The 13,031-nt window shown below is 35.6% G+C and overlaps 1 protein-coding gene across 12 annotated transcripts in view; it reads right to left on the bottom strand.

The window, feature by feature from the left end:
- The window catches only part of CHD9 (chromodomain helicase DNA binding protein 9), a 139,422-nt gene that overhangs the window by 106,345 nt on the left and 20,046 nt on the right, over positions 1–13,031 (bottom strand). The gene's annotated exons all lie outside the window — the stretch shown is intronic.

Consider the following 13,031-nt stretch of genomic DNA (forward strand, 5'->3'; position numbering starts at 1 on the left):
CTAACCCCCAACTGAACAGGGGTCAACTGTATATTCAAATTCATATATATATTAATTTTAAAAACTTAATCTTATTGGGGATTTATAATTCCACATAATAACCTGTAATAAAAAGTGGACTTTTGATACATTTAATGCTTTATTGATAGAATTAAAGACATGTATGTATAAAATGTCATTTAAAGTAATTATAAGCTCTGACCATTTTGGCTCAGCGGTTAGAGCATCAGCCCTCGAACTGAAGGGTTGTGGGTTTGATTCCAGTCAAGGGCACGTGCCTGGGCTGCAGGTTTCCCTGGCCCGGAACAGGGTTGTGTGGGAAGCAACCAGTTGATGTGTCTCTCTCCACATCGATGGTTCTCTCTCATTCTCTCTTTTCCTCCCTCCCTTCCACTCTAAAAAGTTAAAATTAAAAAAATATTTTAAATCAATAGAAAAAATTTAAATAATTATGAAACATAAATCAATTTTTTCATTTAATTAGGCTAGATTTTTAAAAAATGTATCTTTATTGTTGAAAGTATTACAGATGTCCCTCCTTTTTCCCCCATTGACACCCTCCTCCTCACTCCTTCCCCCACTCTCACTGTACTGTTTTTCTGTGTCCACTGGCTATGCATATATGCATATAAATTCTTTGGTTGATCTTTTCACTCCCCCCACCCCCGTTCCCTCTGAGGTTTGTCAGTCTGTTCCCCACTTCCATGTTTCTGGATCTGTTTTGTTCGTCAGCTTATTTTGTTCACTAGATTCCACAAATAAGTGAGATCATGTGATATTGGTCTTTCTTTGGCTTATTTCGATTAGCATAATACTCTTCAGGACCCTACATGCCGTCTCAAAGGGTAAGAGTTCTTTCTTTTTATAGCTGCATAGTATTCCACTGTGTAAATGTACTGCTGATTTTTATTTATTTTATTTCATCCTCACCTGAGGACATTTTTTCTTTTTCCTTTTTGTTGTTGTTGTTGTTCAGATAGAGTGGGAGGGAGAGAGAGGAAGAGAGAGAGAAACATCGATGTGAAAGGGACACATCAAGTGGTCGCCACCCACATGACCCAATCAGGGCCGGGGACAAACTGCAACCGAGGTACATGCCCTTAGTGGGAACCAAACCCAGGTCTCTCTGGACCACAGGCTGACGCTCTAACCGTTGGGCCAAACAGGCCAGGGCAATTGTACTGCTGATTTTTAATCCATTAATCTACTGATACACATTCAAATAAGTACTGAAATCTGATTAATGAAGGGAATTTTTCTAAATATCAAAAATGTGAAAAAAATGGGCTCACCTAGAACATAAGAAATTTTAACTCAAATATATTATGGAAATAACAACACAAATTGCAGGAAACTCACACAATCCTATCCATACTCTTTTCCCAGGAAATGTCAGTTTCCATGAAAGTGTCTCCAAGATTATCCTCTAAAGTTACAATGAATCAGACTAACCAATAATAAAATCTTTAAATAAAAATAAAGTAAAGCCTTATAAATTCATTCAATTTCATAGTAAAAGAAAATACCTTGCTATAACTAAATTAAAGTAACAGACTGTAATGACAATGCAAATGTTTAATTAATCATGAGTAACAAAATATTTGTTTTACTATTTTCGATGAGAGGTCAGTTCCTCAACACCTTTTTAGAATTATTACTATCATCTAAAGAAATTAAATAGTGCTATAGATATTAACTCATCCACTATCACACCAAGACATTAAGCTTGTTTTACATACAGGAAAAACATTTAAAGAAGCATTTGTCTTAATTACAATTTAATACTCAGAAGTACATATGAGATACTGTAAAATTTTAGTTTACCCAGTAATTGAGCAAAAAATTGATATTCTTTTAGATTTAATGTTTTCTAATATTTATATTGGTCTGCTCATTCCCAGTACTAAGTTTCATATAATCATTACAAGTTTTGTTTAACTATATCATATGAATTACTACCTAACAATAATTACTGTTCCCCCCCAAATTTTACAGGACAAGCAGTTTATTTACTTCCACCTTCAACCAAAAGTTTAAATTCTAAAACAAGAAACTTGAGAAAGTATGTCTCTCATATTCACTAGAGAAACTCATTTCAATAACCATATCATTAATAAACATCAGACTGATGCTGATAAGCACTTAAGATATCCACACTGCTCAATATGAAGTGTATCCCTTCTCTACACTTCAATACTCTAAATGGTTTCTACCCACCACAAGGACTGTCATCTATCTATACTTCCCCTTAATATATTACTAAAACAGCTTTGAAATATTTATAATCGCTCTCATTCTTCTTTCCCTTCAAGATAAAAGAAATCCAAAAGATCCTTAGCAACTCACTTGTCTTTCTCAAATTATGCAAATCCCTTTCACTTACCCCAGTGTTAGTCAACATTTTCCCTGAAATAATAAATTTAGAAAGGACATTAAAACAAAGGTAAGGTAACAGATTTGAAGAATGTCAGAGGAAAAACTCATAGCTGTATACAGATAGATCACCACTCTTCAAAGGACATCTTGGCAATGAGAAAACACAAAAATTTGTATGCCAGGCTTAATTACTAATTTTTTTTTTTTAATGACAAAACAACAAGACTGGGTACATTAATTCACATCATGGTCAAAACCAGAGGGATAAAATATTTCATTGGGATATTTTAAGTGAAAATGATAAATTTAGTAGCTGCCCTAACAACAGGGTAAAGTTGAATACAGTCCCTTGTACTTATAGGAAGTACTTTACAGCTTCTCTTTAGCATATCCAAATTGCCAGCATCACTACTCTTGTGCTTTGGGGCCATTATTAAGCAAAATAAGGATCAGTTGAACACAAGCACTGTGATATCACAACAGTCAATCTGATAACTGAGATGGCTACTAAGTGACTAAAGGGCAGGGAGCATGTACAGCATACACAGTGTACGTCTGCTGGACAAAAGGTGATGCGTGTCCCAGGTGGGACAGAGCAGAACTGCGAGATTGATTACACTACTCAGAATGATGTGCAATTTAAAACTTATGAACTATTTATTTCTGAAGTTTCCCATTTAATATTTTTGGACCAAGGTTGACCCACTGGTAAACTGAAACTGTAAAAAGTTAAACTACAAATAAAGGGGAACTACCATATGAATTAGATTTTAGATAATATGTGGAATTATTAATCATCTTGGGTGTTATAGTGGTTGCACGAAAGAATTTCCTCATTCTTAAGATGTACGATGAAGAACTTAGAGGTAAATTCTCATGATGACTGCAATTTACTTTCAAATCACACAAAACTTATGTATTCATCTATAAATAAAAATAAAGTAAATATGGCAAAATGTTAACAATTATTGAAGTGAAAGGACATTTATTTACTATTCTTTTATTTATTTACTTTTCTAGATACTGAAAATTTTTCATTGAAAAAATTTGAGAAAAAAAAATAGCTTATCCTGACCAACTGCCATAGGAACAACTTACTGTTGGCAACATCCAATATGCATTCATAGGACAATTTCACTTTAAAGTCTGGAATCCCAAGAACATAGACAGTTTTGTTTTTAAGAATATTTTAAAATTATACAGCATCCATAAACCCTTAAAGTATTTCATTAATCAACAATATTTGAATTGGTAGAAACAGGGCCTAATGCATAGATAATGATAATGATTTTCATGGAGAGAAAATCATTCTCCTGGTCATAGACCGGCTTCCCACAGACAGGCATTACCAGCTCTCACCAACTAACTTCAAAAATCTATGCCGCTGCTTATGAAGAAAACAGCTTCCTTTAGATCAGGCAAGAGGGGTCCCCTTCCTTGGGCTGCACAATTTAGGTCTGATTCCTTTGCCACAGCCTTCCCCAGTGACAAAAGGATGTACTACCCTATGCCGCCCCTATTCTAGATCATGCTCCGGGTGTGCAGGAATTCTCCACCTAAAATAGTCGCATGTTCACTTGTAGAGGCTGCCTGGGTCTATCTATTCCCTAGGTTTGTCCTCCCAAAGAATTCCTTGTTTGGCAAGAAATATATATTGCCCGTATGTGCATGCTCAGGCCAGAGAAACTGGGAGAAAAAGGTAGCGAGTGGATATGTAGGTTGAGAAATCCATGTGTGTTCATGAGGCCACTGGAGGTGTAAGATGGAACCAAGGTGGAAATGAAATGTAGAATGGCTCACTTCTGCCACATTCTGGATGTGGAACTCTAGAGAGATCAAGAATTCTAAATCCAAACCAGTACTTGTTTGTTAAGGAAGAAGAACAGAACATATTTAAGAGTTTACTGGCTTTATATATAACATTTAAATATTTTGACATACCGTATAAGAGCTTCCATTTGTAGTCTTTCTCTGGGACCCACAAATTTTAAGGCAAGCCTGCATAAAAATGAGTTAAAGCCCTGGCCGGTTCGGCTCAGCGGTTAGAGCATCGGCCTGCAGTCTAGAGAGACCCGGGTTCAGTTCCCGCTAAGGGCACGTACCTCGGTTGCAGTGTGTTCCCAGCCCTGGTTGGGTCGTGAGGGTGGCAACCACTCGATGTGTCCCTTTCACATCAATGTTTCTCTCTCTCTCTCTCCTTCCCACTCTATCTGAACAAAATATGGAAAAATACCCTCGAGTGAGGATAACAAAAAAAAAAAAAAAAAATGAGTTAAAAAAGTTATGTAAGAAAAATAATAAGGAAATAAAATTAGGGAATTTCTTTAAGACTATGTCACTAAAAAGCTATGTAGACTTTATATCTAGGCCTCTACAACTGTCAACTATTTAAAACTTGATTAAATTCCGTGGCTGGTTTGGCTCAGTGGTTAAGACCGTCAGCTCGTGCACCACAGAATCATGGGTTTGATTCCAGTCAAGGGCGTGTACCTTGGTTGCGGTTCGGTCTCTGGCCCTGGTTAGGGTGCGGGAGGCAGCCAGTTGATGTGTCTCTCTCAAATTGATGTTTGTTTCTCTCTCTCTTCTCCTTCCTCCCCACTCTATCTGAAGATAAATGGAAAAAATATCCTCATTGAGGATTAAAAATAAATAAATAAAGCTTAATAACTAAAGCTTCTTCTTGTTCTAAAAATTAAAAAAACACCTCAATGCAAGAAATCATTTTTAAACAAGTTTACTTTATAATTTATAAAGCACTTTGAAATTCATTGTTCATTATCACCTTTACTAATCAGAAATGCCAGCAATATAGACATACACATACTACAGATGAGAAAAATGCAGAGTAACTTGCCTAAGACTACTAGGATAGTAGACGGCAGGGTCAGAACTTGAACCCAGTTGCCCTGGTCAGTGTGGCTCTCAATTGGTTAGGCATCATCCCATGCATCACTGGAAGGTTGCTGGTTAGATTCCCAGTCGGGGCACATGCCCTGGCTTTGGGCTCAATCCCAGGTAGGGGATATGCAGGAGTTAGCCTATCCATGTTTCACTCTCACATCGATGTTTCTCTCTCTCTCTCTCCCTTGTCTATCCTCTCTCACACTCTAAAAAAATAAAAATAAAGTGTTCTCCTTGCATAATTTATAAGGTGTTATTGCATAATAAGTGTGCAAGGTATTATCTGCATAGTTGACTACAGCAAATTGCCGGATTTTATTAAAATGAAAACCGCAGTCCAATCCTCCTATGTGCTACTACATTTGTCCATATTGTATTATACTGCCCACACCATATTGTATTAAAATATTTCCTTAATTTTAAATCATTTCAGTTCATTTACCCAAAGAAACCTGATCACCCATAAGTATTCCAAAGCAACTTTATATTCATGTTATCATTATAGGAATAAAGTTTGATGGCTCAGTAGCCCCTAATACATTATTTTCTATTTCAGACATTGTAAGTAAATGACTTAGTAGTCCTAAGGGATCTGGGAGTATACCTCATCAATCAAGTTAAATACAACAAAATTTTGTCAGAAATACTTTGAAGTTTGGCTTGAATCTCATGCTCTTCACATACTGCACTATTCCACAAATTTCTCACCAACTGACGCCTCTTTCCCACCCTTGGAACTTACTTCCTGTCCACCTCTCACCCGTAACTATGCATGTTACAGGTCAATAGCCTCGAAGCTAGTGTTAACTAGTTTCTGTTACTCTGATTCCTGGCAGGCAGTGCAGAGCTCAACCATTCTACAATACAATAGTACATAGTTTCATAAATATCATTAGAACAAGTTAATATTCCACAAATCTCCCAGTTCATATAGAACATTTTACTCTACAAGATTTAAAAGAAGTGTCAAAACCAAAAACTAGTCCACTGGGGGGGAAGAGGGGGACATGTGTAAAAAAAAAGCAACTAAAAGGTTAATCCCTGTACAGAATTTCTATTTTGTTTTGGCTTAGACAATTAAGAATTCTGAAATTTCTTATAAGCAACACTATTCCAAATGCATAAAAATGTTTTGATAATTTGATAGACATGGTACTTTATAAGAATTTTAATTATTTAAGGGGACAATCTAAATTTTACCAAGGTAGTTTTTCTCTTCCTTTTGTCTAGGGTGTAAGTGAAGTGACAGGTTTATTAATTGTTCATATACCTGTTGCTATTTTGACTTAGGAAAAATTACCACTGTTTAAAAAAAAAAAAACTGACAGAGCTTAAGATCCTCCGAGTTCAATGGGTATGAGCAGAGAAATGCAAATTGCTCCCTTTCATTTTCCACTTTTTAAAAAATTTGTTTATTCTTGAAAGTATTAGAGATGGCCCTCCTTTTTTCCCTCTTTGACACCGTCTTCCACACTCTCGCCCCCTTGTCTTCAAGGCACTGTTGTCTGTGTCCACTGGTTATGCATATAAAGTCCCTGGTTTATCTCTTCCCGCCCCCCTCCACCCTGCTTCCCACTGAGGTTTGCCAGTCTGTTCCCTACCACCATGTTTGTGGATCTATTTTGTTCATCAATTTAATTTGTTCATTAGATTTCACATATGATACTCGTCTTTTTCTGACTGGCTTATTTTGCTTAGCATAATACTCAACAGGTCTCTCTAGGTCAGCGGTTCTCAACCTGTAGGTTGTGACCCCTTTGGGAGTCGAATGACCCTTTCATAGGGGTCGCCTAAGACATAACAGTAGCAAACTTACAGTTATGAAGTAGCAATAAAAATAATTTTATGGTTGGGGGTCACCACAACATGAGGAATTGTATTAAAGGGTCGTGGCATTAGGAAGGTTGAGAACCACTCTTCTAGGCCATCTCAAAGGGTAAGAGATCTTTCTTTTTTATGGCTGCAGTACTCCATTGAATAAGTGTACTACAGCTTTTTTATCCACTCATCTACTGATGGACACATGGGCTATTTCCAGATCTAAGCTATTGTAAATAGTGCTGCTATGAAAAGAGGGGAGCATATATTCTTTCTGACTGGTGTTTCAGGCTTCTTAGCAGATATTCCTAGAAGTGGGATCACTAGGTCAAAAGGCAGTACAATTTTTAATTTTTGGAGGAAACACCATATTACTTTCTATAGTGGCTGCACCAGTCTGCATTCCCACCAGCAGTGTACTAGAGTCCCCCTTTCTGCACACTCTCAATAGCACTTGTTTGATAATTTGTTGATGGTAGCCATTCTGGAAGATGTGAGGTGATACCTCATAGTTGTTTTAATTTGCAACTCTCTGATGATTAGTGATGTTGAGCATTTTTCCATGTCTCTTGGCAATTTGTATGCCCTCTTTGGAGAAATGTCTATTCAGGTCCTCTGTCCATTTTTTAATTGGATTCTTTGCCTTCCTTTTGTTGAGCTGTATGAGTACTCTATATATTTTGGAAATTAACCCCTTATCTCATGTATCATTGGCAAGTATGTTCCCCCATACAGTGGGTTCCCTTTTCATTTTGATGTTGGTTTCTTTTGCTGTGCAGCTTTTTACTTTGATGTAGTCCCATTTATTAATTTTTTCTGTTTCTCTTGCCCTTGGCAATGTATCAGCAAAAAAAGAGTAAGAAAGATCTCTTACCCTTTGAGACAAGGTAGAGTATTATGCTATGTATCAGTGAAAATTCTGCTATGTGTGATGTCTTAGATTTTGCTGCCTAAATTTTCTTCTAGAATTTTTATGATTTTACTGCTTACAGTCTTTTATCCATTTTGAGTTTATTCTTGTGTATGGTTAATTTGGTGGTTTAGTTTCATTTTTTTGCATGTAGCTGTCCAATTTTCCCAACATCATTTATTGAAGAGACTGTCTTTACTCCATTGTATGCTCTTGCCTCCTTTGTCAAATATTAATGGAGTATAAAGTTTTTGGTTGATTAGTTGATATCTGGGTTCTCTGTTCTGTTCCATTGATCTATGCCTGTTCTTGTGCCAGTACTGGTCTGCTTTGATTATAATGGCTTTGTAGTATAACCTGATATCCAGTATTGTGATCCCTCCAACTTTGTTCTTCTTTTTCAAGATTGCTGCGGCTATTTGGGGTCTTTTTCAGTTCTATATAAACATTTAGAGTATTTGCTCTAGATCTGTGAAATATGTGGATTTTTCCTCTTTTGAAAAATAATCACTTACACACAAATTAGCTATGTTTCTGCTTAATTTTCAAATATCTAATGTGTTTCAACAGATTCTTACTTAAGTTATGGTATTTCCTGAAGGTATAAGAATAGGCATTACAACCCTGCCTGGTGTGGCTCAGTTGACTGGGCATCATCTCATGCACAGAAAGATGATTGCCTGTTTGATTCCCTGGTCAAGGCACATGACAGGATTGTGGGCTTGATCCTTGGTAGGGGGCATGCAGGAGGCAGCCAATCGATGTTTTGCTCTCATGTTGATGTTTCTCTCACTATCTCTAAAAATCAACAAAAAATCTTAAAAAAAAAATATTTAAAATAAATAATTACAAATTTGAACATATAAGACTTCCTTATATAAAAAAAAAATCTATTATTTCTCTTTATCTTTTCCTAAACAAATATTCTACCATCACCATTATATTCGGGGGGGGGGGGGGGAGGTCATATAATGAAAGGTTTTGCTGTTTAACAAAATATATTTTAACTATCTGGAAAATTTACTCATCCTTGACACTGTTAGATAGTAGAGAACTTGTCATACTTCTTTACTTTTCTTTATTATTTGTAATTGCCACTCAGGACCTAAACTGGCAATGAGAACGATATGTTCTACAATAACACCCAAAATTATAACCATGGACTCTTAAGAATTGAAAAGAACCTACCAATATAGTCCATTTTCCATCCATTCCTTCTGTGATACATCTGGGCCATTCCATCTCCCTGCCTTCAGTGAAAAAGTTGTACTTCAAACTTCTTCCTTATACTACATAATAATCTGCTTTTCTGTGACTTCCCCTTGGTACACCTAATTCTGACCTCTAAATTCCTTCAAACATTCGAAGATAATTATAGGTTTACCTTTGGGGCGTCAGCTGTCACCATCTTAAACACAATCATATAAAAAATGTCAAAACCACCCGGCCGGTGTGGCTCAGTGGCTAAGCATCAACCCATGCACCAAGAGGTCATCGGTTCAATTCCCAGTCAGGGCACAGGCCCATGTTGTGGGCCCGATGCCCAGTGTGGGGCATGCAGGTGTTCTCTCTCATTGATATTTCTATCTCCCTCTCCCTTTCCCTTCTCTCTCTAAAATCAATAAAAGAAAAAAAAAAAGTCAAAACAGCCCTAGCCGGGTTGTCAGTGGTTAGAGCTTTAGCCCTTGGACCAGAGTCACTGGTTTGATTTCAGTCAAGGGCATGTACCTGGGTTGCATTGCATGTTCAATCCCCGACCTTAGTCAGGATCATGAGGAAGGCAACCAATTGATGTATCTCTCTCACACTGATATTTTTCTTTCTCTCTCTGTTCCCCCTCCCTCCCTTCTTCCCACCCTCTCTAAAAAAACAAAATCAATGGGAAAATATCCTCGGGTGAAGATTAATAACAGCAACAACAAAAATGTCAAAACACTTTTGGAAACAATACCTGTTTCAGCTTACATTTTATCTTTATGCTTTGGGTTTTTTTTCTCTCTGGTAATGGATAAAACACTTGCCAATACAGCCAGAAAACATGAGATGCATAATCTTCTCCACTTAAAGATTCTAAAGCAAGTTTTTGCTTCATCAGTAAGATATATTTTTGAGAAAGAGGGCAGTGTGAGTAGGGAGATATCATTTAATATTATATATTACAATGCATTAACATATTTTTAAGTACAGTGCAAGTGGTTACTAACACATATAATGAAATCAAATTTGTTTTGAATCCAGAATGGCCACTGGCTACTCACTGGCTTGTGAACTGGGGTATTTTACTTCTCTGTATGTTTCCTCCCATGGAAACTGAAGGAAATTATTATATACAAATAAAAAGATTGTTATGAGGGATCAAAGTGTTAATATATATTAAGTATTTAGACCAGTGCTTGGCATAAAGTGAATGCTCTATGTGTTAGTTATTATAATTTTTGCTGCTACTATGCACCTATTTTAAATTGAATTATTATGGTAATATACACAAGAAAAATCTAAAGATATTTTCATTTGCTTTGTCAGTTTTTTCCAGATCTCAATAATAAATTTTATTTTATTTTTTCATTTTTAATATTTTTTATTAATTTATTTTTGTTACAGATGTTTCTCCTTTTTCCCCCCATTGACACCCTCCTCCCGATCCCCCCCACACCCTGGCCCCAGCATTGTCTATCTCTGCTCATGTATATATATGTATACACGCATATAAGTTCTGTGGTTTATCTCTTGCCTCCCCCCAACAAATTTACTTTTATATGGTACTTTAGCAACCTTAACGGCAAACTATCCAGCCATTCAAAATCATTTTCAGGAAAATATTTAATAACATGAAATATGTCTGCAACATATTAATTGGAAGGTTAGAAAAAATAAAAAAGCCAAACAGCATAATCTATATGATCCCAACTTTGTTTCTCAAAAATTAAAAAGTAATGTAGGTACAGGAGAGAAGAGGACAGAAAACAGATCTCACTGGAAAAGTACACACCAAAATGTCAACAGTGGTATCTTTTGGTAGTAATGTTACAAGTAACTTATTTACAGCTGTTTGTTTTGTTTCTCATCCAATTTTTAATTAATAACCATGTATTAAATTTTTTATCAGGAAAAAAAACAATATTTTATTTATTTGTTTGTTTATTTCTCACCCAAGGATATTTTTCCACTGATTTTTTTCAGATAAGACTGGAAGGGGAGGAGAGAGACAAACATCTGATGTGAGAGAATCATCGATTGGCTGTTTCCTGCATGCACTGGACTAGGGATCCAACTGCAACCTGGGTATGTGCCCCGACTGGGATCAAACCCACCAACTTTTGATGTATGGGACAATGCTCCAGCCAACTGAGCCGCTCCAGCCAACTGAGCCACACCAGCCAGGGCCCAAATATCACTCTCAATACTAATAACAGGAAACTTGTGAACAGACTTTCAGTAAGTCAAAAAAATATTCCATACTGACTGCCCTTTATCAGTATTTGAATATGTAATAAACAGACTCTGAAACAAATAGGTGAGTAGATTTCAATAAAGCTTTCTAAATTTATCAGTGCAGAATAAGATGGCTTATGACAGGTTGCTTATGATGGGTCTGAAAAAAGAATTTCTCTCAGTTAGTACTATCAATATGCTAGTATTAGGGACTACTTTAAAGGGAGTCTTTACTTCTTTTTAAAGCCAGAATATGTTTAGAAAAACAAGAATTAAAAAAAAAATTAAATGATAGCAAGGCCTTATAAAAATAAAATTGAAAGTTAATAAATTTCAGGCTTCTAACCTTCAGTTATATGCTATATAAACTGACTAATCAAACTAGTCTGAAATCTACATACATAGTGAATAGATGACCTAGACTCAAATCAATAGAGGTTTTGCCCAGGGTCCAACTAAGACGCTGGACCCTCTTCCAGTAGAGGGAGCAAAATCAAAATATTCGACTCAGGCCATAAAAAAGAAGGGAAGGGGAAGGGTTTACAAGTGCCTTTTAAGTATCTTAAAATCTATATATACATTTTAAAAAACGTAATGAAAATACCATTTGAAACAGAACTAAAATCAACCCAAAGGAAAAGATAAAGATTTTATCTTTTTCAAACACTTCAAGGCTTTGAAATGAGAAAATGGTCCCTGAATATTTCATTTCAAGAACTATGGCATATTTCACTGTTCACCAAATCTCACAGGTAACCAAGGTACTGAAGTACTATGAATCCTTATAAATATTATAGAAAAATGATAAAATATTACATTAAACACATTTTATAGTATATAAATATATTTGCATGACAAAAATCACAGAGAACAAAGAAAAGTGTATTTCACTACCCTAAAACAATCTATTTCCTTACAATATTTTTTCATTCATATGAAAACATTAATTAAGCGCTTACTATATACAAGGCATACTTCTAAGCACTGTTACATGTTATAACTCTTATAATCCTTACCAAAGCCGTATTAGATCCTATTATTATGACACATTTCAAGATGAAGTGAGACACTGAAATGATATAAATGGCTTAAAGCAACAGGAGCCAAGATTCTAACCCAAGTAGTCTGGTACCAGAGATTATACTCTTAACCACTTTGCTATGATTCTAATTTTGAATTATGCTTTGCCCCTATTACTAACATATTATCAGTTAGTCTTCAAAGTCTTTTTAATGCCTAATTACAATCTAACATGGATATTAATCTACGCTGTTTTCAGTTGTCCCTTACAGATATAGTAAAATAAATATCTCTGTGTATATATTACTTTTGCTACGTTTGTGTTACTGTAATAAAGTTTTCTCATACTCAAATATACCACCCAATTGTTTTCCAAAATATTTGTATAAATTAACAAAGCTATATAAATTCCAATTTCACCATAAATATGCCAGCATTTAGCATTAACATTAAAAATATTTTTTCTAATAAGTGAAAACGAAACAATGCTGCAAACTCAATTACTAAAGGTGCATATTATTCTGAATTTGTTTACTAATCCAATTTCTTCTTTTGTGAATTTCAGCTTATATAT

Source organism: Molossus molossus, unplaced genomic scaffold (assembly GCF_014108415.1).
Source record: "Molossus molossus isolate mMolMol1 unplaced genomic scaffold, mMolMol1.p scaffold_m16_p_21, whole genome shotgun sequence".
NCBI classification, from domain to species: Eukaryota; Metazoa; Chordata; class Mammalia; order Chiroptera; family Molossidae; genus Molossus; species Molossus molossus.